Below are 26,948 nucleotides of genomic sequence, written 5' to 3' on the forward strand. Positions count from 1 at the left end.
TCTCTGTTTCTCTTTCTCTCTGTGTCTCTCATGAATGAATAAATAAAATCTTAAAAAAAAATAACTCTTAGAGGGATTACTCTGGCTGGTGTGTTGACAATAGGCTATAGAAGGCATCCTGGACACAGTGAGATGGTTTAAGAAGTTATTGAAATACTGTAGACCAAAGATGGTGGTGGATTAGACCAGGCTGTGATGAGCAGAAATGGTGAGAAATGCTGAGGTTCTGCATCTCCAATGTTCTTAAGGTAGAGTCAAGCATACATTTTCTTGGTTTAATGTGGAGTGTGAAAGTGAAAAGAGTCAAGGACTTCTCTTTCTGTCTCTTTCCCTAGCAATTAGAAGGATGGGATTCTCAACAGCTAAGCTGGGGAAGTTATGAAGAGGACCAGATTTAAGAAGGGAGAACATGGAGTAAGTTTTGAACATGTTAAGTTTGAGATATACATTATGTATCTAAGAGAAGAGGTTGAGTGTGTAGTTTGATAAAAAAAGTAGCTGGAATTCTTGACAGATGTCTGAGTTGGATACTTTTGGGAGTTGTCAGCATATATCATACACACCTGAATGTGATCACCAAGGATTACAGGTAGAGAGATGGTAGATTAAGAGGGTTGGTCCTGGGCAAGTCTACTATTATGAGGCTGAAGAAAAGAAAAATAGTGAAGGAGAATGAGAAAGAAGGGCCGGTTAGATAGGAACACAGTCAAGAGAGTATGGAATCCTAAAAGCCACATGAAGAAAGTTCACTAGGGAGAAGGGATGTGTTTTTGATACCAGGAGTTTCTAAAGGGCCAAGTAAAATACTGTCTAGGGAAGGCCTTTTCCATTAGTGTATCCATGTGGCTACACTTTCCAGTGGAACATGAACAGAAGTCATGTGGTTATTTCTATACTAGGACTTTTAAGAGAATGCCTATGTTTCAACCACACTGTTCTTAAAAAAAAAAAATTCAAAGATGATAAGGTTCTAGAAGAGTCTGACCCTCCCAAAATGGAAGAAGCCTGAGTCACAGAATTAGCACATGGAAGAGAGGCACAGACAAATCTAGAATAACTGTCCTGGACTGTCATGTGAGCAAGTAATACAATTCTATTGTTTTCAGTGATTATATTTTCAGAATCAATTTTCACGGGTTAGCCTACCCTAATCAATGCGGTAAGTTAGCATAACTCTGTCTCAGTTTCTTCATCCGTGAAGAATAGAACAACCTTCGCTGCCCAGTAAGATGGTCATTTATTGAGATGTTTGCATACAGTTTTATATGTTTAAATAAGGAAATCAACGCCTCTTCTATTTCAGATGAGATTCATGGCTACCTAAAGATTAATATTTTGCTTATAAAGACCATTAAAATAGTATTCAGTGGTTCTACACGGCACAATGATTTCAAAAAAGGGAGTAAGTCGAAGTTATGAGTGGGTTTAACAAGATCACATAGGATCTCCTCTCTGAGGGGCTTTCCTCTACCTTCTCCCATATTTTGCTTCCAATATGCTTTTTCTCTATTTTTAACTTTACCTTCTTTCTTTTGCTTGTTTCCTCTATCATCCCCCTTCTATTTATTTATTTATTTATTTATTTATTTATTTATTTATTTATTGCTCTTTCCCCTCATTTATTTGTACTTTTCTTTTCCATTCCTTTTCCTTGTTTCCATCACCTCCATTTGTTTCCCAACTATATGGCCCTCACCTTGTTTTGACGCACAAGAAACAGAAGAATTATCACAGGGTTGTGACTGAAATGCAGGTTGAGTGTACATTGATTTTTTTGGATAGCCCACCGCAGAGACGGTAGAGCCAATCAGCCAAAGCAGCAGCTACCTACATATATTTTGATACAGTTTCCATGGAATGAAGGGCTCCCGATGATTTAGAATAGATTCCTTCCTTACTCTGTTTGAGTTTTCATCTGGTAAAATATATTTTACCAGAGGGTCTGGTGCTTTCCTCTTACAAATATGTAGAAAAATCGAGAAATGAAAGAGTATTTTGAAGGTAGATATTATTTGTTTTGCAGTGTCTCCCAGCATATCAGTGTCCTGAAAAGAGTGAGATTATGAAAAGTCTCTCTCATAAACTGAAAGGAAAAAATGAGCTGTTTTAGCTCTAAGATTTCAGACTACCTTGCCATGTACCACTTTTAATTTTCACTGCACCTTGTACCTCCTGATTTCACATTCTCCTTAGTAATACTTTATCCTCCTACAATGAAGTGCTAATGTTCAAGGTTCACCTGTACTTGTGGCAAACTTGCTATGTGCCACTTTGCCAAGTCTAGGAATACTAAGTTCTTAAAGCTCAGAGAAGGTTGCAGAAATATAAAGACATAATCAGAAAACACACAGGGTACATAATTTGTGAGTACAGAGGAGGTATTCAGGAAAGGGTTTCAGGCTTGAATATGATAGAGGTGATTTGTTGCGGATCATTTGCACCCCTAATTACTCCCAAGGCATCTCTTGATGGCTTAGTGACTTGCTGTTCACACCCTGAATCTCCAATTTTTTTTTTCTGAATCTTCAAAGTTGAAGTATTTTTACAGCACCTCAATTCTGCACACCCTTATATTTCTTCCCGTCTTAGGAACCCACTTCTCCAAAGTAAGGAGTAGAGAACTTGCTCTCTGAGATTTTGTGGTCTTCGGACTCTTCTTGAAATTTGCAAGAATTGCAAATTGAATTGCTCTGAATCGCTAGTAATGTGACAAGCATCCCACTTTTCTTACAAGCATTTGGTGCAGGAGGAGGCATCATGTGGCTCTTGCTTTTCCCATTTCTTCTGTGAACCTGTTTCATTGCCCAAATCATTTAGGCAAATATTAAAAACACAGTCTCCACCGCCAGCCTCATTTGCCAGTAGAAGCCAGCACTGATTCAGCTGTCTTATTACAGGGAAGCTGTGCTACACATTTTGGCCTTATTCTTTAACTTTGATTAAGCAAAATAAATATGCTCAATTATCTTTCAAATTAATATTTAAAGAGATGCTTCTGTCCTTTGATCTCCTTGTTCTTACTTTCTTTTGCTATCTCACTGTAATATTGGCCTGTAATTTTCTTTCCTTGTAATGTTCTTTTATGGTTTTGGTATTGGGGTAATGCTGGCCATGTAAAATGAGTTTGGAAGTATTCCCTCCTCTTCTGTTTTTGGAAGACTTTGAGAAAGATTGCTATTAGTTTTTCATTAAATGTTTGGTAGGGTTCACCATCTGGTCTTTTTCTTTGTTGGAAAGTTTTGATTGCTGATTCAATATCTTTGCTAGGAATTGTTCTATTCAGATTTTCTATTTCTTCATGTCTCGGTCTTGGTAGATTGTGTATTGCTAGGAATTCATCCATTTATTCTAGATTATTTAATTGGTTAACATAAAATTGTTCATAGTAGTTTCTTATGAACCTTAGTATCACTGTATTATCAGTTATAATGTCTCTTTTTTTCACTTCTCATTTTGTTTATATGAATTATCTCTATTTTTCCCCTAGGCTAGCTCTAGATAAAGTCATTTATCTTTTCAAAAAAACAAAACAGAACAAAACAACCAACAACAGCTCTTAATTTCATTGGTCTTTTCTATTTTCCTTTTGGTCTCCATTTCACTTTATTTCTCTCTAATCTTTGTTATTTGCTTCCTTCTGCTAAATGTGACCTTAGTTTGTTATTCTTTTCCTAGTTCCTTGAGCTGTAAGGTTAGGTTGTTTATTTGAGATGTTTCTTTTTCATCATATAGACATTGATTGCCATAAACTTCCCTTTTAGAACTACTTTTGCTATATCCTTTAAGCTTTGATATGTTAGGCTTCCATCTTCATTTGTCTCAAGAGATTTTTTTGATTTTCCCATAATTTCTTTGACCCATTGGTTGTTGTGGAACATGTTGTCTAATCTCCACATGTTTGTGAAATTTCCAGTTTTTCTCTTATACTTTATTTCCAGTGTCATTTCATTGTGGTTGGAAAAGACGCTCGATATGATTTGAATCTTCTTAAATTTATTAAGATTTGTTTTATGACCTAACATATGATTGATTCTGCAGAATGTTTCATGCTCACTTGAAAATAATGTGTGTTTTGCGGCTGTTGCATTGAATGTTATGTATATATCTGTTAGGCTCATCTAGTGTAATGTGTAGGTTAAGTCCAATGTTTCTGTATTGATTTTCTGTCTGAAAGATCTATCCATTATTAAAAGTGGAGTATTGAAATCCTCTACTATTATTGTATTTCTCCCTTCATATCCGTTAATATTTGTCCTCTATATATTTAGGTGCTCTAACGTTGGGTATATAAATATTTACAAATGTTTTATCCTCTTGTTGTAATGGTCCCTTTATTATTATATAATGACCTCTATTGTTTCTTGTTACAATTTTTGGCTTAAAGTCTATTTTGTCTGATATGAGTAATGCACCAGACATGTGTACTTCTAGAGAGATACTGGTGGTCTGGTATTATTGTTGAAGTGCGCCAGAAGGATAAGAAGTGCCCACCAGCTTCCTCAGTCTCTGGGGAGGATTGCAGCCAGCCCCTACATGAGTAGTACATTATAAATCAGAGCTTTAGGCAGCATCTTATAAGTATGCAGTCAAACCTCTTTTAGGGAAATACCAAGGGATGAGCCTTTTTGCCTGTTACCTCTGATTTGAGCCTTGGTGGGGTGGGATAGCCACAGCAAATACTTGTAGGCCTGTTAAGAAATGCTTCTTTGTTTGTTATAGTCTTTTGGGTCTCATGGATGCAATGCCTATTGGCTTTCAGAGCTAGATGTTTGGGGAACCCATCCCTTAGATGAGAATCTTAAAAGCTGGGTGGTAGATGTGTGGTCCAAACTCTTTGCTCCTTGTGGAGAAGCTGTGAATTGTGATTTACGTTTTGATTGTATGGTGCTGTGTTTGGTATGGGTTTTATGGTGAGAGTGTGTATTGGCCTTTACTACCTGTTTAGATATGGAAATTTTCTCATTTACCTGATATGTAGGAATCCTATTAGATATGAAAGATTTCTTTCAGAGGTCATTTTTCCATGTGTAGCTATACATTCGGTGTGTCTGTAGTAGGAAGGAACTTCAGGAATCTCCAATGTTCTTCTCTCAGCATACACTGTTAAATGTATATATTTATTATTCATTTCATTCCTATAGAATAATTACAATAGTTCTTGATTTACAGAGGAGGAAATTACTCTGTGATTGAAATGTGCAGATTTGATCCTAAAAAATGTGATTTCAAAATCTTAATTACTATGAAAACAGCTATAACAATGTACTGAGAACAGAGAGACAGAGAGAGGAAGACCACTTGCTCCCCCAGATTAGATATCTCAACAACCTTGCCCATTAATGGAATGAAAGATGCCACAATCAGCTGCACTTCCTACCCAGCATGTATGTTATATAAACCTATGTTACATAGAAATATTCAGTCAGCAGACAAGAAGTGGATAACCCATTCTTTTCTTTCGTGGCATTGCAGACTTCTATGAATAAGATTTCCAAAAATTACAGAGGTCTTACCATACTAGGGATTATAGAATGAGGACCAGGAAAAAATGTGGAAGTAAAGAATGCAACAAAAAAAAATTTAAAAACTCCAAACCACAAACTCAACCCCACTTTTAAAAAAATGAAGAAATAAAAAGTATACAAATTATTTACTTTCCTCTGAAGTTGGAAATGTCAAATAATTCGTCACTATGGAGTAACAAACTTAACTTCAATTGTTGAAATTTGATCTACTGTAATATAGACCTATGATGAGGCAGATGTTTCCTAACATGATTTATTAGATGTACTATGTCCTTGTTATTCACAAGGATGTCTGTGGATGTGGTAGTAGAATGAGCCTTATGTGAAAGCTTGTAAGAAAGCATATAGACAATCAGGTTGCAGCTGAGCCTTACTGAATCAGAATCTGCATTTCAACCAGATTCCCAGGTGATTGATATTCACATTCAAGTTTGTATGCACGATCAAGTTTAAGTCATGTTAATTTTTATCAGAAATCTTATGCTTTCTAAACTATGCTCTTCAGCTTAATATACAGATTCTAGCCATGTTGTTCACATCATTTTCTGCCTATAATGGAAGTTTTCCCCTTATTTTATTGATGAATTTCATTCATCATTAAGCCTAGGTTCAACATTGCCTCCTTGGTAAGACATTTGGGACTCACGTCAAAGTTAGTTGTTCTCTTATTTATGTGTCTATAAAACATAACATAAGTAGCTCTAGCGATGTGATGACATTGTGTTGTGATTCTTTGTGTTTTTATCTACCTCAAGAAATTATTCCTCTTTTGAAGATCTTGATATTGTCATTGCTTTCCTGGGGCTTCATACAATGCCTGACAATTAAACGGTGGTAGGTATATACTTTTAGATGTAAATTAATGAATATTTTATTTTTTAAAGATGTATATTTTTAACATGATGTAATTATTCCTTTTTTATAATTGAGGTGTGATTTAATTTGATCATTTACTTATTTAGCATACAGATTATTTTATAATAAGGAATTGTGGTAGTGGGTTAGGTTTTATTCTCTTATTTAATGAACCCACATGATTGAAGCTTTACTTTGAAGGAATAGAAAATAAATTAGGAGATTTTGTGGGTATTTTGAAGTCATTTGTATTGTTTTGCTATGGATGGGGCTACTGCTATCTTCTACATTATGTAGAATATAGGCTTGGGTAAATAACTCAGGCATCACTGATAAGTATTAAAATGGAAAGACAGGAATTTATGTCTTCTTTCCCATTAACCTAGTTCTACACCCAAGAGGTAACTATGTTAACAGTTTGGTGTGTATCTTTTCTTACTTAAAAAAAAAAAAAAAAAAAAAGATTTATTTATATATTTTTGGGAGAGAGAGAGAGAAGGGAGAGGAACAAAGGAAGAGGGAGAGAATCCCAGGCAGACTCCCCACTGAGTATGGAGTTTACTCAATCCCAGGAACCCGAGATCATAACCTGAGCTGAAATCAAGAGTTGGAGGCTTAACCAACTCCACCCAAATGTTCCTTTCCTTGCTTTTTTTTTTTTTTATATGCACTGATGACCTACAAAATGTTATTATTAACTAAAATAATTGTGCTTAATTCCTACATCTCTGTTACATGTTTCTTCAAGTTTTACATTTTTCTTTTGCATTTGTTTATAGCATTTTTTGCAACATGGAATTCTAAAGTTTTTAGGCATTAAATTATGTCAGTGTTTACTTTTATGGCATCTGGCTTCAATTTTTTTGCCTTTGACTCTGCCAAAATTTTACCCCCCTGGACTGTAATGACAGAGATGGTGTCTGTTTGTTTAATACTGATTTAAAATCACCTAACAAGGGCGTTGGCACATAAGAAGGACTTAATAGACATTCTGGACTGACTCTATATTTCTATTAAATGAGTTTCATCAATTGAGCTCACTTTAAATTCTATACCAAATCTCACTCTTTTAAATTCTATGGAGCCTTGAAATATTAAGAACACTTGAAATGATTAAGCAAAACCTCTATAATTAAGGCAAGTTTTATTATCCATCATTTTGAAAATTATATCTTAATCCATATCAGAACAAACTTATCTTTCAAGCTTTGAAAGATTGATTCTGAGTAAGCTTATTATCAGAACTCTTAAATGAGAGGCCAGATACCTACACAAGACTATTTACAGCATAACTCTCATGCTGTGAAATAAAATTATAATACAAGACTAATTTCATTTTCTTGCATTTGCTAATTTTAAGGGAACCCATAATTTTTTAAAATATAAGAGGATTAATAGCCAGTGCTATTATTAAAACATTATAGGAAACCTAATAGGCATTATTTAAGCATAAATAATTATTAAATTATTATATAAACATAAATTTTTATTTTTGACCATTGCTGATTGTTACGATATTTTGCTATAATTGTCCACTACTGTTAAAGGTGAATACCACTATTCAGTGGTAAATAGAGGGTAGGAATTCAGGTTTGTATGAAGTATGGGAGAAACTTCTCTCTACTGACTAGAAAATTCTCCCATCAACAGTTATTAATCTGAAATTATTATTTTTGTGTTTTTAGACAGTTCAGTATATTGTTTGCCATTATTCACATCCATAGCTGTAATACTATTAAGATTTTATTTATTTATTTATAAGTGAAAGAGAGGGAGAGAAAGAGAGCCCGGGGGGAGGTTGGGGAGGCAGAGGGAGAGGGAGAGGCAAACTCCCTGTTGAGCAGAGAGACTGACACAGGACCCTGTGATCATGACCCAAGCCTAAGGCAGATGCTTCACCCTCTGAGCCAGCCAGGTGCCCCATAACTATAATACTATTAAACTGCTCTGTGTGGCTGCCACTACACTCGACAGGCTCCATGTGTCAGCTCATTAATCTTTACAACAAACCTAAGTGATACGTGTTTCCATATCATTTGACATTTGAAGGAACTGATATTTGAAGATATTAGGCAATTTGCCCAAGGTTACATGGTGAGTAAATAGAAGACCTAGAAGTAAAACTTTGTTTCACTGCAAGATCCATGCTGTTTGTTTTATACTCCCAAGAGTTTCTGTTCTCCCTATAGTGGTAAATTTAATTCTCTGCAAATCCAGAATGAAGACAGGCCTGGGGTTTTGAAGTGGCCACTTGTGTCAGAGCTCCTGTGGTGGAACAGGGTTGATGCACAGCAGAAGGCCTAGGATTGTCTGTTAGAATTTGGTATGGGGGCGCTTAGGTGGCTCAGCTTGAGCATCTGCCTTCAGCTCAGGGTGTGATCCTGGGTCTGGGGATCAAGTCCTGCATCGTTCTCTCTGTGAGGAATCTGCTTCTTCCTCTATTTCTCTGCCTCTCTCCCTCTGAGTCTCTCATGGATAAATAAAATCTTAAAAAATGAAAAAGAAGAGTCTGGTGTGGTGAATAGTGTGAAGTCTTTCCACTTCAATGCCATAAACTTGTAATCAAACAAAGAGAAAAAAAAATGACATATTTGTTGGGAATAGTTCCTATTGCTTAATTTATTGAATTCTGCAACAAGTTGTTTTGGGCACTTTTTAGAAAATTAAATAATCTAAGCGATTTGAGCCAATTCAGAAGCAGAGATTGTGAATAAAAATATTTGAAAGTACTATATGCCCCGGGGTTTTGAAGCTGTAGATTTGAAACAAGATTTTCTAAATCGTTAAGATACCGGGAATCCTCAATATGTTTTTATATCACATTTAACACTATGTATTTGTTTTTAGAGAGAATGAAAGCAGTGAGATCATTCTGTAAGCAATGAGTATTGACTGGTTATCTATTAAGCTATGGCATTGTGTGAAACTCTGGAGGGAAGTGATGACTGAAATGGGCAACAGGTTCAGGACTCAGAATATTTCTCAGATGAAATGAGAAAAAAAAGAACATAAGAGCAACTGTCATATGAGAGCAACTGTAGAGTTCTCTTAGAACACACCACATTTCTTCAGTTGTAAGAAGCCAAAAATGGTCTGATGTACCATTGATTTAATAACATTCAAAACTTTTGTAATATAGAAAAGATACTATATTGTATGCACATGTCATCTGGAAGAAGAATCTAGATTTTAGAGGTGTTAGAATGTGCCTAAGAATTGAGGACATCAGGGAAGACTTCCATGGGAATTGATACTTAATTGGAGACCAGAAAGATGACTAAAAGCTAAGGAAGCAAAAAATTGAGGAAGAAATGTAGCAGTAGAAACAATAGTTTAAGTAATGTTCCTAAGATCAAAAAAAGCAGTGAGTTCACTGGCACTAAAGGGTAGGCAACTCCCAGGACTAGTCCTATCTATAACATTTCCAGGTAAAGTTGACTAGCATGTGAGGGCTCAGTATATGAAAAGTAGGTAAACAGTGACATGGATTTCAGACCCAATCCACCAAAAGGTTTCAAGGAGGGGAATGGCATGATCTAACATCTATTAAAAATATTCTGACTCCATTGTGAAGAAAACACTAGACTGGGAAAAAATTTAGTGTGGGGAAATACCAATATTTCCAGTGTCTACAATGATATTATGCATTCTTTAGTAGGTGCTGAATACCTATTTGTTGAATGGATGATTGGCTAAGTGGTTATCCCTGTTGAAAAGTGAGGAGTTGGATAGCTACTTGGAGAGCTCCTTACAAGAAATTTTAACTAGGAATTCAACAGGTTTCTTTCTTTTCTTTCTTCTTTTTTTTTTTTTCTTTTTTTTCTTTTTAATAATAGGAGTCAGTACTTTTAGGCCAAATCAACCTCTGCCTGACTTTTATATGTCCTGTGAGCTAAGAATGGGTTTTACATGTTTAAAGAGTTGAGGAAAAAATGGATTAAGACTATATGGCCCACAAACCCTAAAATATTAGCTATCTGCATTTACTAAAGAAGTAAATGGCTCTTTACAGAAGTAGTTTACTGACCCCTGTGTTATAGAATGAGGTAATATGTCCCTTTGTAAACCTTCTCTAGAATAATGATGATATTGATGTGCTTTTAAAAATGGCTACTTGTGTACTGAGTCTTTATTGCTCTTCCTGTCAGTGTTATGATATAGCTGATGCTTTTAAAAATCCCTTTTCCTTAAATGATTTCTCATTTATTTATATTAGCTTTTTTAAAAAAGCAGGGAGGTAAACTGGATTATTTCTTTTTTCTTTTTGGGCTGATATGATTTTATAGTAATATGACCAGATTTAAGGTATGAAGACTTAGTATAATAAAAATGTGGGGAAAAAAAAGAAAAATGGAAATTACACTTCCTAAGTTTGCTTTTTTTCATAAATTATTTTATTTTCAACACAATGCCTGAAACAAGTAATAGTACATTTGTCTGCAATTATGTTTCTAGTGCATCCAATACAGTTCCTTATACATCATAGTTATCAAATTAATGGCTAGTGAATGAATGAATGAACTGGATGGAGTATTTTTGGTCAGAGAGGTTAAGAAACTTGGTCCTAGTCATATAACTAGGAAGTGATATAATTGAATGCTTTGACCCATGGCTTCTCCTTTTTTACTAAAGCCCATACACTTTTGTGCTGTTTAAAAATGGATGTCTTTTATCTTAAGGAACATGATAAATATGTTATGTTCAATTATTCCTAATATTAATACTTCTTAACAAAGACATTAAGAACTTTATACAAATATATTAATTTAAAACTGCACAGACTCCTATGGGGTAAATAATATCACCCCAATTTTAGAAACTGGAAATGGAGGCAGAGAGGAACGAGACATTACCCCAAATCAACTCACACAAAGTCTTGATATGAATCAGTTGTGTTGTCAGAGCTCTCATCCACAGTGATATGCAGCTGAATACTTACGTTAGTGTATACATTTACTGGTTTGTGTCTAGCACTATGATAGGTAATGTTTGCCTAATGATTAGCCTTCCTTCATAACCAATAGTGTAGGTCAGCATAATTTTCCTCTTTTGGAAGCTGTGCAATGAGTTTATTTGTAAATCAATACAAATTCTATGGAGGATGAAATTGAAACTTAGAGGTTAAGTCATGTATTTACAAAAGGATATTAGTATGAGTAAAGTGGATTTGTAGAGTCATGATCTCTAGGAATCTTCTTAAAGAAATATCCTATATCTTTTTCTCACATTAACTACAAAATATTAGTTATTAAATTAGAGATGTTTAGAATTATGATTCTTTCATTCATTATTTTCAACTTGATGACAAAATATGCATTTCATAATTAATAAAGTACGCAATATTTGAAGAATGCACAGTTTCAAAGTGATAGCAGGTAAGCAACCAGACACTTTCACCAAAGGTCATTTTATTTTTTGTGTGAACAATAAAACCAGTTATGTAGCACAGAATATCTTTATTTTAGCACTGAGAAAATTATTTGGTGATATCAGAGATCCACAGGCAGTACACTGCAGAGATATCAATGTTTTACACTGTTTGTTAATATATGTGCACATCCATTTTATACAGTCCCTATTATATGCAGATTAGAACAATATGTAGTAAAATGTACCTGGGCTAAATATCTGAGTACAGATCATGAAAAGAAAGAGCACATTTATATTGCTATCTCCAGAAAACCACTAAAGGGCTGGGAAAGGGATTTTTAAGAGACATAATCAAAAGGTCAAAATAATAATAAAAGAAAACAACAATAAAATTATGGAAATGAAACTTCAGTTAAAAAAATGGTCCCTGAATTATAAGAAAAAAGCATATCTCAAGGAGGTAAGGTGAAAGCTAAAAAGTGACCCAATTCATTCCACAGAATCTTTAAAAGTTTCAGATATAAGTAGCACTACCAATTTTTGAAATTGAGATTACCGTCTGGAAGTCTGAATAAGGAACAACTAGACACCAAAGTCACCTCTTTAGCTTCTATCTATTCTATAGGAATGGATAAACAAAATGTGGCATATTCAGATAATTGAATATAACTTAGTAATAAAAATGAATGAAGTACAGTTGCACACTACAGCATGAGCCTTGAAAACATTATGCCTAGTGAAAGAAGCCCCTCACGAGAGACCATAGGTTGTAGTATTTTACTGATATCAGATATGCAAAATAGACAACTCTATAGAGATAGACTTAACATTTGCCAAGGGCTGAGGATGGTGAACAAGAGCAATGGAGACAAGATGTTTTAAATTTAGAATATGATACATGCACAATTCTGTGAACATGGTAAAAATAATTGACTTGTAAGCTTTAGTTGGTTAAATAATAAAGGTATTTGAATTCTATCTCACTAAAGCTGTTAATAACAACACACACAAAAAGCCTTCCTGAGCATTTGTTCTGTGGAGAAGGTAAAGCAAAGGGTCTTTGAATGACGGAAAATTTAGGTACAGTAGAGGATACGAAATCTTGTTGAAAATAAAGGATCAAATGAATACTGATATGCTGACATCCAATTCTCTCCAACCCTTTTTAATCACCTAGTTCTACAATGGCATCCGATTGTGTGGTCTCCTGAGATCTTTTCTGGGGATCTGATCAGCCCCAAAGGAACTACCTTTAAATAGGAAGAAATATCAGGGATTCTCCAAACATTGATCAACCAAATTGTCTTACAGTGAAGGCGAAAGTGATCAAATTGCGTTCACCCCACCCATTCAAAACTCCCCATTAGCTTTTAATTAACATCCTTAAACATGAGTAGACAATTGAGTATCCCAAAGATCTGAGAAAAATCCTAACAAATGTACAGGATAAAACAAACTAACTAAACAAGACAAAGATCATGCAGGGTTAAAAAAAAATCTCACAAAACTATCAGTAATATTTCTGGAGAAATAAGAAATGTTACTGCGTCCATGAAACTCATACAAAAATTCAATTAAAAGTCATTTTGGAAATTAAAAGCTTGAGAGCAGAAATGAAAAATTCTAAAATAGTAGTAAACAAAAAGTAGAAGAAATCTTCCTTAAATCTTCCAGGAATTAAAAGAAAAAAATCTCAAATAGAGAATGTGGAAAATTTAAGACATTATGGTATCCATTAAAAGGTTTATTATGTGACTCCAAGAAGCAGAGAAAATCATCACTGAAATAATTCAAGAAAGTATTCCAGAACTGAAGGACAGAGAGGATAAATGCTTATAGACACCAAGTCATTTAGTAAAAGAGATAAAAAACAAGAGTTAGAGATTGCAAGATCAATGCTCCAAACTCTTATTTCCAGTAGGTAATGAGCATAGGCAATGAATTCAGTGCATGCGAGAGCATGCCTAGAGTTTGTGGGATGGCAGAAAAGTGAGGGTGGGGTGGGGTGGGGTGGGGTGGGGTGGGAAGGATAGTCTGGAAGAAACAATGGAAATCAAAACAACTTGTCTGGGTGGAGCTGACCTCCTGGCTTTAAGATAAGAGGGGAATTTGGGAGGAAAAATGCAAAGCAAACGAAACAAAAAATAGCCACTATTTAAGAAAAATGCATGGGAGGCAGTATCATCAAAGGACAGCCAAAATTTTAAGACAGGGTGGTGAAGGGAATCCTTGGGGGCTACTTGGGAAGATTTCAGTGAAAGGGAACTGGAGGACTTAGGTGAGATTAGAAGATGTGCCAAACCTCACAAAGATGTATGTTGAAATGGTAACGGATGATTTGGTGAGCCTAAAGCTTCTAGTAGCAATTGATGTAAATGAAACTGAGCTATAATTTTTATAGTTTCTTAGAGGAAGGGGAGCAAATAGTGTGGTGGTATGGAATGTTTTCCTTGGTGGTTTATAGGGTACCTAATCACAGAAATACTTGCATGATGCTATAGCATTGATGGAGCAGCTATACTGTAAAGTTTCATGTGCAATTATGACCATATTTAAGGAAGCATGAGGCTAATAATACTGCCTTTTGTCCCTTTCTTCTTAATTATGGTCTACTTTTCCTCTGTTAGGAACACCCACTGTATTGGGAATATTAATTCCAGCTATGTATTTTCTTACTATACTTCAAAGGTCTCAGTACAATACCATGCCAGTGTTAAGGATGATTTAGGAAATTACTTTTAAGAGATGAGTCCTATACATATAGTATTTGGCAAAAAGACGTCCGAATTTTATATAGAATTATGGAATTAGATGGAATTTTATGGTGTTTTCAATTCTGAATTTTTCAAATAAGCATTTCCATAACCCTAAAGAATATCTAAATATTTGGTGGGCAAGGTGGAAAAAATAACTTGGAAGAAGCAGATGCAAGATAAAGGAAAACAAATGAGCAGACAAATACAATAGTGAAGTAAATAATCAAAGGTGACTCCATGGAATAATGATCATATTTTATAATTCATAAGGATAAAGCCATTAATGGGGATGGGATTAAATATAGGAAGAAAGTTGTTTGGACTCAGGATTTGAATTTTGATTACCATAAGAATGCTAACTGAAATATCCTGCAATATTAACCTGTTATCAAAGAAGTGCAAATTTTTTATTTGAAAGAGCTTTAAAATTTTATTGAGAAATATGGAATGATAGTATACATATTTATTAATTATTTTGGACTTACTTTATTCTTAAATTATTAAATATGAGTACTTTATTTCCTAGACAGAATATCCTCCTAAAAATTAGAAAGGTATACCTTAGTTATTTTAGGGCTCCTGAAATTCAAGATATTTGAATATATTTCCAGTAATTTTGCTGCTCATTCATTCAATTTGTTAATTCATGAAAGACATTCATTGAATATGTACTGCAGTGGAAATAGATGTACGGATAGAAGTATTGTCTGCCTTCATGAATCTTAGTTATGAAACTAAAATATATATTGTTTAAAGGTTTTAAAAGTGAGGAAGGATCAGGTTGATTTTGGAGATGCAATTTCTATAATTTATTTTTTATTTTGTCTTATTTTATCTTGATTTTTGATTAAGCTAAAACTTGACTCAAATTTCACTGTCTACCAGTGGTTAAAATTTATTTTTTTTTTTTCATTTAAACACCAACATTTTGCCTCAGAGCAAGCTGTTCATTTAATTTCTTATCGTTGTGGAAATGCTAACCGTGAGCAAGATAAAATAAATCACAATACTACTTAGGCAAACCATCACCATGTTTATAAAGCAGAAGGGAAAAGCAAGTTATATCTGTGTTTGAAATACACATGACAAGAAAGAGTAAAATAAATTTGAAGTTATTAAACTCTCATGGTTTGAGGAAAAGGATAATAGATGTAGAACAAACTTAGTTGTAGACAAATATATATATACCATTTTAATTTAAGATCTTGAGGGGCACCTGGGTGGCTCAGAGGTCCAGCATCTACCTTTGGCTTAGGTTGTGACCTGGGGTCCTGGGACTGAATCCCACATCAGGCTCCCCACAGGGAGCCTGCTTCTCCCTCTGCGTGTGTCTCTACCCATCTCTGTGTCTCTCATGAATAAATAAGTAAAATTAAAAAAAAATAAGATCTTGAAAATGTATATGTTACTACTTTTTTATATAATTAATTTTATGATAGTGTGCAAAACTTGAAAAATAGAGAATGGTACAAAAAGAAAAAAAATGACCCTGAGTGAAGGTCCTCACCATGTGGCCTTGTTTAAAGATAGTTCTCGGGAGTTCGATCTTACCAAAGAGGAAGATCTTGCAGCATTAAGACATGAAATTGAACTCCGAATGAGGAAAAATGTGAAAGAAGGCTGTACTGTTAGTCCTGAGACCATATCCTTAAATGTAAAAGGCCCTGGACTGCAGAGAATGGTGCTTGTTGACTAACCAGGTGTGATTAATACTGTGACATCAGGCATGGCTCCTGACACAAAGGAAACTATTTTCAGTATCAGCAAAGCTTATATGCAGAATCCTAATGCCATCATACTATGCATTCAAGATGGATCCGTGGATGCTGAACGCAGCATTGTTACAGACTTGGTCAGTCAAATGGATCCTCATGGAAGGAGAACGATATTTGTTTTGACCAAAGTTGACCTGGCGGAAAAGAACGTGGCTAGCCCAAGCAGGGTGAGGGAAGTTCTCTACTGTCACGGAACAGTCTCTAGAGTACAAGCTTCAGCTATGACAGGGACTCGTTATACAAACAAAAACAAGCAAACAAAAACTTCTGTGGATTACTTTAGTGGGATTTTTCTTATGAAAAACAAAGTATTAGAAAGTCATAGTAAATTCTTAAGTACAAATTTGAGATATAAATAAAATCCCATAATTTCAAAAAAATTCCTTAAACCTATCATAGTCATTGAATGTATTTTTTTTTGTTTCTTTTGAGCATTTTTTAAGTAAATGTACATGTGAGTATATGGATGCATGTTTTTTGTAAGTGTAAAGATATATTTATATTTAGTTTTATGTCCTAAAGTTTTCAGTGTAGATTTATATATGGATTTTTCAGATCATTAAGACTTTATAAAAAATATAACTCAGATGATTGCAGAATATTCCATTTTGTAGCTATCTCTAATACATTCACCATTTCAGGGGATCTATCTAATGTGGTTATTGCAGGCGTATTTGCAATATTATGCAAAGTGTGTTCTTAGTCTTTGATTCAAGGATGACATCATGTGCTGTATTTCTTTGTGTGTGCATATTTGTAACTGATGGTGAAAAGGAGGTGATGCATGTACTCTTGATCTTTATCTGTGCAGTCATTAATTTCATAATCTAACACTGGATATGTTCCTGGCAGTGAATGTTTCCCATCAGCTGCACAGAGAATAAACTCATCTCTGATCTATCTTTGATCCTTTTCTTACCACAGGTTAGACACATACGTTCATCCAGTATTATCATTTCAGCTGTTATTTCTGAAATCTTTTATTAAGTGACCATCCCATGTAGTTAGAGCATATTGTTTGCTTTGGAATTTGGAAAGCATAGCAATCTACTTAATTCTCTCCCAGAAGATCTCAGACCTTAGGCCTGGCACAGGGAGCAGAAGAAACACTTGGAGCCTATGGTTCTATGGATAGTCTTGATTTTAAATCTCTTCAGAGTCACAATCTATTGATCCCGAGCAGTTCATTTAATGTCTTTAAAATCAGTTCCATCCACTGTAAAATCCACATATCTACAGGTAGCTTTGTAGAGAGCACATAAAAACAATCATTGTAATTCCTTTATAACACTGGCTGACACATAAAAGAGATGCAACAAGTGGTGATAATTATGTTTAGTGTGATTAGGATCTATAGGGATTAGGCCTACTTTCTGGAACTCAACATCAGATCAGTTACAGATGAGAGACCATAAGAGGATACTATAGAAAGACAAATGGTTCCCTGTGAGGATGGTAATGAAATCTATGACTGTGTCATTTTATAGCAATATCACTCTTCTTCTAAATCTCACTCAATAGCAAATCAGTGAGACAGACAATTTTAATTATATGGGCCCCAAGGAAGGTAATAAATGGTTGTTCACAAACACTCCCAGTGATTTTCATGAGATAAAAATAAATCTGTGGAACTGGACTTCTGCTGGTTTTTTTGGGGTGGTTCTCACAGATGGGCAGTTGATTAGGATACATCAGTCAGCAAAGGCTAATAGTCTTCAAGGGAAGCTGTGGGGACCTCCCTTAGAGGATAATGAAACCCACTGGAGTGGTTCAGACCAGCAGGTGTTGGAAATCTGAATCTTCACTTATGATAAAACATATCTGTTTTGTATTACTAAGCGTAAAGGGATGTGTATTCATTTACTTCACTACAGAGTTTCTTTAGTTTAAGAGAAAGAGTAATAAAATGAATGTTTTCTTTATTTTTACTAAAAATTCTAGAATTAATGAGTTTGTGCAGTTAGCATTCACTGCTGCAGCTACTTTATAAGAACACATGCAATAAAAATAAAAGTGAGAGAGGTTTTTAAAGTAAACAAACGTGAAATATAAACTTGTATTCCAATTTAGTAAAACTGGGCACATACAAATATTTTGAAAACAAGGTTTCTTTTAAAAAGAAATCATAAAGTTTCCAGCTTTAGTTACTTAAAAGACCATTAGTTTTTAGTTGACTAAAATAGGGTAACAAGGAAGTAATAGCTCAGATAATGGAAGGCACAGGAATAACATTCCTTTTTTTTGTTTCTTCTTATGGTTTATGTATGATAAAGCTAGTGTTTATCTCTAATTCCAGAGTAACACTGCTAGCTCCAATAGCAAAAGGAAACTCAAAAAAGCTAAATGTTTTCTTCAGACTAATTGCACTTTAAACCAAGCAATTCCTTGGGGGTACTAGTGAAAGAAGTAAAATTAATATGAACAGCTAATGTTATGCTATCAAAGGTATGAAGATATATATATATATATAGTGTGTGTGTGTGTGTGTGTGCGTGCGCATATGCACACACATACACTTTGTGCATAGATACCATAAAAGAACAGCTTGCACGTATAAATAGATTTCTTTCATTTGGAGCCACCAAGGTCTAACATTATTATTTGCATGGAAGTTAGCTGAAAGTATACTTTTGCACAATGTATGAAGATAAGTATTGCCCAAATTCTTTGCTTAGAATGATATTGCAACAAAATGATCAAATTTGAAGTATCAAATATTTCAAAGCCCTAAATATTATAAATGCTTATTTTATTATAAATAACTCAAATTTTCATTACAATCCAATAATTTTTTTTTGGTAACCCATAGAACATTTATTTATTTATTTATTATTTATTTTTTATTGGAGTTCAATTTGCCTACATATAGCATAACACCCAGTGCTCATCCTGCCAAGTGTCCCCCTCAGTGCCCATCACCCAGTCACCCCAACCCCCCACCCCGCCCACCTCCTTTTCCACTACCCCTTGTTCATTTCCCAGAGTTAGGTGTCTCTCATGTTCTGTCTCCCTCACTGATATTTTCACTCATTTTCTCTCCTTTCCCCTTTATTCCCTTTCACTAATTTTTATATTTCCCAAATGAATGTGACCATATAATGTTTGTCCTTCTCCGATTGACTTACTTCACTCAACATAATACCCTCCAGTTCCATCCACGTCGAAGCAAATGGTGGGTATTTGACAATCCAGTAATTTTTTTTTTTTTACTAAAAATTCTTCCAAGACACCTTATTAAATTCAAGATGTTGGTAGGCTCCACAGTTAACTGAAATACATTAATTCATAACTCATTCATTTATCTATACATTAAGTATGTAGGGGGGCCTATTACGTGTCAGTGATTTTTTTAAATGAAAAAATTAAGATAGTTTCTGGTATATTAAAAGAAAACCTAGCCATCATTTATTTGTCATCTAGTATTTTAAAATTGTTCATCCATTGTTAATACAACGGCATTGTTAATGATTAGTGGCAGTAGAGCAAAGTAGTTAAGCATATGAGTTCTTAAACTAGACTGATAATTTTAATGCATGTTTTCCCTTTGCTAGAAATGAAATCTTGTTTCTGGCATCTCTGTGACTTACTTTTCTTATCTATACAATGGAGAAAAAAATGCCACCTGTGTCTTCAGGTTGTTGTCAAGATTAAATGAAGTAATGCATATAAAATATTTTAAAAAGTATCTGGGACACTTTAGTTTTTCATGATTTATAGAAAATATTATTCTTCCTAAATGGTAGGAATAATGAACAGGAGGGAGGAAGGGGAGAGGGAGAAGCAGGTTCCCCGTTGAGCAGGGGCTCAATCTCAGGACCCTGGGATCATTACCTGGGCAAAAGGCAGACGCTTAGCCAACTGAGCCACCAGGCACCCCCACGCTTTTTATTCCTTTTGAAACAAAATTTTCTAAGGTTCTTGGAAAAAAATAAAGCTTGGTTTTGAGACATAGGATGCACACAGCCAAGAAATAATAGGAAATGACTTAAAAATAAATAATATAAAATAAATATTAGACATAATTATTTTTTAGGTTTTTATGACTTTTTTGGTGAACTGATGCTACGGAACCTGGCATTTAAAAAAAAAAAAAAGTTTGCATCCCCTAAAACCTATCTTCCAACCTTTATATCTTTTTTTTCCCCCAACCTTCATATCTTTTCTGTGACATGCTCTATTACATATTTTCCTGGTAATCATATGAAAATATTCTTGATGAAACCAATAATAGTTTTTTTTTCTTTTAGATATTTTATATGAAGTCAGAAATATAATCTAAGAGCACATGGGTTAGTGTGTGTGTGTGTGTGCGTGTGGTTAATCATCCTAAATCCTTTTTTAAAAAATATTTTATTTATTTATTTATTCATGAGAGAGAGAGAGAGAGACAGGCAGAGGAAGAAGCAGGCTCCATGCAGGGAGCCTGATGTGGGACTCAATCCTGGGACTCCAGGATCATGCCCTGGGCCAAAGGCAGGCGCCAAACCACTGAGCCACCCGGGGATCCCCTAAATCCTTTTTTTTAAATAGCTGACAAAGATAAAGATTTGGGGAAGAGGTAGCTTACTTCTTGTAGCAGCTATGCAATTTCCTAGTTTGCTATATAGAAACACCTATGCGTCCCTGAAGGTATTAAGCTTTCTGGATCTTATGACAATAATATTTAGACTTCACAGGACTTGCTAATGAATTCTTTATAAATCAGCTTACTGTATCTAGTTAGACTGAAGGATATGGTTTCGTTATGTTTGTGATAATAAATGAGAAAGAGAAACCTAATTTTCCTATTCTTTGATAATTCCAGAATAATGTAATTCAAATTTAGAAGAACATGTCTCACCAACTAACCTCAATTAAATCACCACATGGGGCATAGGGGATCAGAAACGAGCCAATGTGAATCTTGTTTTTCGAAGCAAAAATTTTTAACCTATTTATTTTTATTAAATAAAAAAAGCACAGCGTTTTGGCAAAGATTTCCAAGGTCTTGTAAATTTCTCTGCTTCTTAAAGGAATCTCATATGTAAAAGAATTATTTATTCATGTTTTTGCCTCATCTTCTTTTAAAAGCTGGAAGTTCAGGGAATAATGTTGTACTTCTCTCCAACTGCATATTAAAAAAGGGCCTTTTACTAAAATATCACATAGACAGAACTTGAATTCAGGAAAATGGATGATAGAGTCATATACTTTGCGGTGATTTTCAGTCGGCTGCTGAGGGGCCTATTTTCAAAACTTAATCTGAAAAATAACTATTTGCTTGATAGTACAAAAAAGTATTGGTAATGCGGCAAGAGACATGCCCTTGATTCAAGATATCTATATTTTCAGATCAGGATAATTTAAAAACTGTGTGTGTTTGTGTGCTCATACATGTCTTCTTGAGGACAATAATATATATAAGATGTGTAAGCTCATGGTAAGGGGCGCATAGAAAAATGAATCAAACATTCTGTATCAGGAGCTAAAAGTTTAGTGAAGTCACTAAATATATATCTAGAGAGCACTCACTGAAGGCAGTCCAAGAGCAATGCTCCCCTACACCTCAAGTTTATTTTACAGGAGAATAGAAGTGGCAAAGGAGGGTTGCTTGGGTGGCTCAGTGGTTGAGCATCTCACGGTGCGATTCTGGGGTCCTGGTATCGAGTCCTGCATCAGGGTCCCTGCAGGGAGCCTGCTTCTCCCTCTGCCCATATCTCTGCTTCTCTCTGTGTCTCTCATGAATAAATGAATCAAAATCTTAAAAAAAAAAAAAAAGTATGTGGCAAAGGATTGCACGTGGATTGAATTTCAGCTCTATTATTCACTAACTGGATGAAACTGCCTTAACATCTCAAAGTATTAGTTTCCTCGGTGAAATAAAATATTCATCCCTGCACAACTTGGATTTTAACAATGAAAATGTAAATATTAATTTTGTTATTAACTTACATGAAGAGAATATATTTTTTTATTGCCAAGCTCTGCTGACAGCTTTCCATGCACTGTGTCTTTTTACAAATGACACATAGCATACATATAGAAAATGGAAATTCTAATTGTTCAACCCCATGAAATTTTGAAAACTGAAAGCTTCTGTTGTAGCAGGCACCTAGATCAAGAAACTGGATATTACTAAAGACCCAGGAGCTCTTCTGTGACACTTGCCAATCACCTTATCGCTAACCCTGCAAGGGTACCCACTATCTTGATTTCCAACACCGTAAGTTAGTTTTGTCTGTTTTTGCATTAGGCATTTAAGTTCTGTCAAAAGCCCTGAAATGCAAACAAAGTTAATTCCTTTCACACACCCTTAAGCATTGATAAAGTCAAAGGAGATTCATTTTCATGGAAGGCTATGGGAATGTTTCTTGGAAAACTGATTCACTGGAGGGACTGTTGGACTGAAAAGAGAAAACAAAACAGTGAGCTTGTGTTTGAATGTGACTCTGTTTCTTGCCAGTGCTGGAATTCCGGGAAATTTATTTTCCCCAATTTTCTCCTTTCTTAATGAGATTGTTGTAAGGATTAAATAACATGTGGAAGAAACAGTAAAGTGCTTTACAAATGTAGCTGCAGCAGCAACCGCAGTAATGCAGAGAAGAAGCAATGAGGAGTAGCATTGGGCAAAGCTGGCAAGGAGGGTGAAGAAATGGCAGAAAGTGTCAGGAAATGGCAAGAACTGTATGATGAGGCTGCAGTTCTAGTGCTAGATACCTGGTAGAGAGATTAATTATGAGCAAGTAGATTAAAATGTAGTTTGGAAACAATGGAGTCAATCTCTTTTCACTACGCAGCATGGCTTGAATAAAAAAAAAAAATAGGACTATATAATATAAAGTTACTCTTACCTGCTTTTTTGGCAGTGATTAAGACCATTTTAGGGAAATTTAGGTATGGTGGATATTTTTGGGAATTTGAAACCAAAACTTATTATAACTTTGTTTAGTTATAGAGAACTAAACCATAGAGTTCTTTATAGAGAACTCTAGAATTTAGAATGTGAAGAGTGTAATTCATATCAGTGAAAGGAGAGACATCTAAACTGCATGGGAGAGAAGAGAAAGAAAGAAAGCTCATTCTATCAGTTCTTGTGTGGCCACCGAAATCCTTGTAACTCGGTGATCAGGAAGGAAATTTAATTCTTTTTTATTTTTTTTATTTTTATTTTTTATTTATTTTTTATTATTTTTTAAAATTTTTTTTAGGAAGGAAATTTAATTCCATAGGACCATAGATTTAGGACTGAAGTGTGCATAGGAATCACTTCTGTGGCTTTTTTTAAAAGGCAAGTTCTCAGCCTCATACCTTCAGAGACTCCAGATCGTTATGCCTCTGGAGGAAACTCAGTGATTTTGATAAAGGTATTCCAGGAACTCCATATCCTGTTTCTTATTTTAGGGGACAAAGAATCTGAAAAATTTGCAACTTGGGCTAATAGTTGGGTTGGGTGGATGGACAAAAATGAAAGCATGCTGAAACTTGGGAAGGAAGATGAGAGTTAAGAGAAGATGTTTAAGTGCAACAGGAAAGAGCGTGCAAGAGCTCTGGAAAGAACTTAAAAGCAGTAAAACATGAAAATCACGCAAGAGAGAAATGTGTGGGGAAGAGATGCTTCAGTAGAACAGAATCAAAGGAGTCTAGGAGAGACAGCATTCGGGAGACTATGGGGCTAAAGTTCTAGTACTGTAGCAAATGGCACTGGAGAAATGTAAAAGAAATCTATAAGTCCTGTGATTTATAAGGCAGAAAGTGATAGAAGAGTAGGATGCAGCCCGAAGGCACTGCGTTGGTGTTCATGACTAGAGAACGCACTAGCACTGGGGCTGACCCAGCGTTTGTGAGCCTGGAATACATTCAGTAACAAACAAACTCATGCAAAATAGGAATACAAAATTAGGTATGAAAATGTAGAGGGATCCCTGGGTGGCGCAGCGGTTTGGCGCCTGCCTTTGGCCCAGGGCGCGATCCTGGGGACCTGGGATCGAATCCCACGTCGGGCTCCCGGTGCATGGAGCCTGCTTCTCCCTCTGCCTGTGTCTCTGCCTCTCTCTCTCTCACTGTGTGCCTATCATAAATAAATAGAAAATGTATATTTATTTAGAATGAGAAAAAGATATTTTTTTTTAAAAAAAGCTGAGAAGCACACCATTTAGAACAGTAACATATAATAATTACCATAGCAATCGTCTGGCATATATCAGTAATACTCCTACTAATTTGTTTTACTTCTATATGTAGTTACCCTGTCAAGTGACAATTGTCATATGTTTTTTATTCAAAGAACAGAAAGATAATATGTTCTTTCCTTCATCATTATTTATTGAATAATTATAATTATTATTATCACTTTTGAAAGTTTCAAGAAGCTTCTTACAGCTTCAGAATGCCTTATCAGTGATTTTTTGTGTGTTCCTTTCTTCATAGTTCTTTTTTTTAAAGATTTTATTTATTTATTTATTTATTTATTTATTTATTTATTTATTTATGAGAGACACACAGAGAGAGGTGGAGAAGCAAGCTCTCTGCCAGGAGTCCAATGTGGTACTCACTCCCAGGACCCTGGGGTCACGACCTGAGCCAAAGGCAGACATTCAACCACTGAGCCACCCAGGTGTCCCCCTTCATAGTTCTTTGTTAGGAGAAGGTGAGCCTTTTGCCAGGGGAAAGTTGCAGAGTATACTAGGCCTTTAACTTCTCTTAGGTCCTGACACTTGGTGCTTTAGAAGCTCCATTTCTGCCAGGTTTACTGTGCTTTTCAGTGCTGGAGCTTCGGAAGAGAATCCATGCGTGGTGAGATGTTTATGAACCAGGACCATAACTTTCTTTCTACCAAAAGCAGGGAACAGAGTGAGATCTTCAGCCAGCTTCTGCCGGGATTCGAGCATGTTGATGCTCCATGAGGTCTGTAAGAGGCTATTGTCACTGGCAAGTGGGTGAATGTGGCCTACAACCCGGAAACCATTGCCTGGGCTGGGTAGGCCCCTAGGTAGGACAAGTCCTCCCCACTTTATTAGAGGACAACTCCCCATTCTAGGAAGAGGCTCAAACAAGGCGAAAGTTCCAAAAAATTAAGCTTCGTTGCCTTCACGGGAATCTCGCTTCTGACTTAAACTCCAGATAAGAAAAGAATGGAAGTCAAAGTTGACCGGTTGCCGCCTATCTGCTTTATACTTATATATAGTTAGCTTTTCAGAAAATTGAGTCTAGGTTTTCCAAAGTTGAAGTTTGGTGTTTCCTGAAGAAAATATTGATTTTAAGTACTGATTGGAATCCCTAAGGGAGGAATGTGTCACACATTCCCAAATTTCAATAGTTTCCTTAAGTCACCTATTTTCTAGACTCATGCTCCGGTAGGGAAGGGATATCAATGATTGGGTTACTCTGCCATACTGGGTTTGTTTGTTTATTTATTTATTTATTTATTTATTTATTTATTTATTTATTGAATGCACGTGAGCAGGGAGGAGCAAAGGGAGAGAGAGAAGCAGACTCCCTGCTGAGCAGGGAGCTAGATGCAGGGCTTGATCTCATGACCCTGAGATCATGACTTGAGCAAGAATCAAGAGTTAGATGTTTAACTACTGAGCCATCCAGGCGCCCCATAGTAGGTGCCTTTTAGAAAGCTGTGTTCAAATCCCTTTTCTAGGCACAGAGACTTAAAGAGTCTATTCTGGTCCCAATAAAAATATAATTTACATGATTGTTTCCAAGCATTGACTAGCGTGGAATGAAAACCTATTTTATCATTATGATATCAAAAACTAAAAATAAAGATATACTTGGTGCCATCAAAAGACTATATAATTTATTTCAAATTAAAACCAGCCTGACTAAACTGTTATTCTAAATGGTGTGTGCCATGTTCTCCCTCAACAAACACATACTTTGTATAGTTAGCTGACAAGTAAAATGACATATTTAAATGCCTCATACTTGTATTGTATCACATTCTATTTTCTGAGAACTTTTAGAAAGTTGTTCTTCAACTTTGTGTTCTAAATTGTGGGTTATCATAATCACTACTAATGATTTGTTCTATTGACGGAATCACTAAGGAACTCCGCCAGTAAAATGATGAGCATTTTTTTAGGGGATAATCTATGGAATAATTGAAGTCTTTAGAAAAACTGACTGTGAGTGATAATTCTAATTGTATTTGACTGACAGAAGGAACGCCTCATGATGAATTGGTGCAGTATCTAAAGCAATACTTATCATTAATCTGATTTTTCCATCCTTACCAAAGTCAAAATAAAATTATATTGTTGGAAGAGTGAAGAATAGAGAAATAAAAGCTGGGATCTTTGAAAGGTATACTGCTGTTAAAGAATAAGAAAGTATCCTGAGGTCTTGGACATTGTGGTCTTAGTATGTATGTTTCATGTGGTGACTGGATCTTTGATCGGTGGTCTTCACAAAGAGTATTTGGGGGGCATATGAGGAAACAGAGGGTTCAACTGGCACCTGATCACAGTCTTCATCAGCATCTGCTTCCCCAGCCATCTAAGGCTGTCTTTCCATAGCCATATCTTCTCAAAAGAAATATGACACTAATAAGTTTCATGTACTTGCTATGGAGACTTGAGATCAAGACAAGTCGTCTATCCCCTGCCTTCCAACTATATTCCCACGTTTCCTTCCACTAAGAATATACTATACAGAAATTCTAATGCTACCTACTATTG

The sequence above is a fragment of the Canis lupus genome, chromosome 28 (genome assembly GCF_048164855.1).
Source record: "Canis lupus baileyi chromosome 28, mCanLup2.hap1, whole genome shotgun sequence".
NCBI lineage: Eukaryota > Metazoa > Chordata > Mammalia > Carnivora > Canidae > Canis > Canis lupus.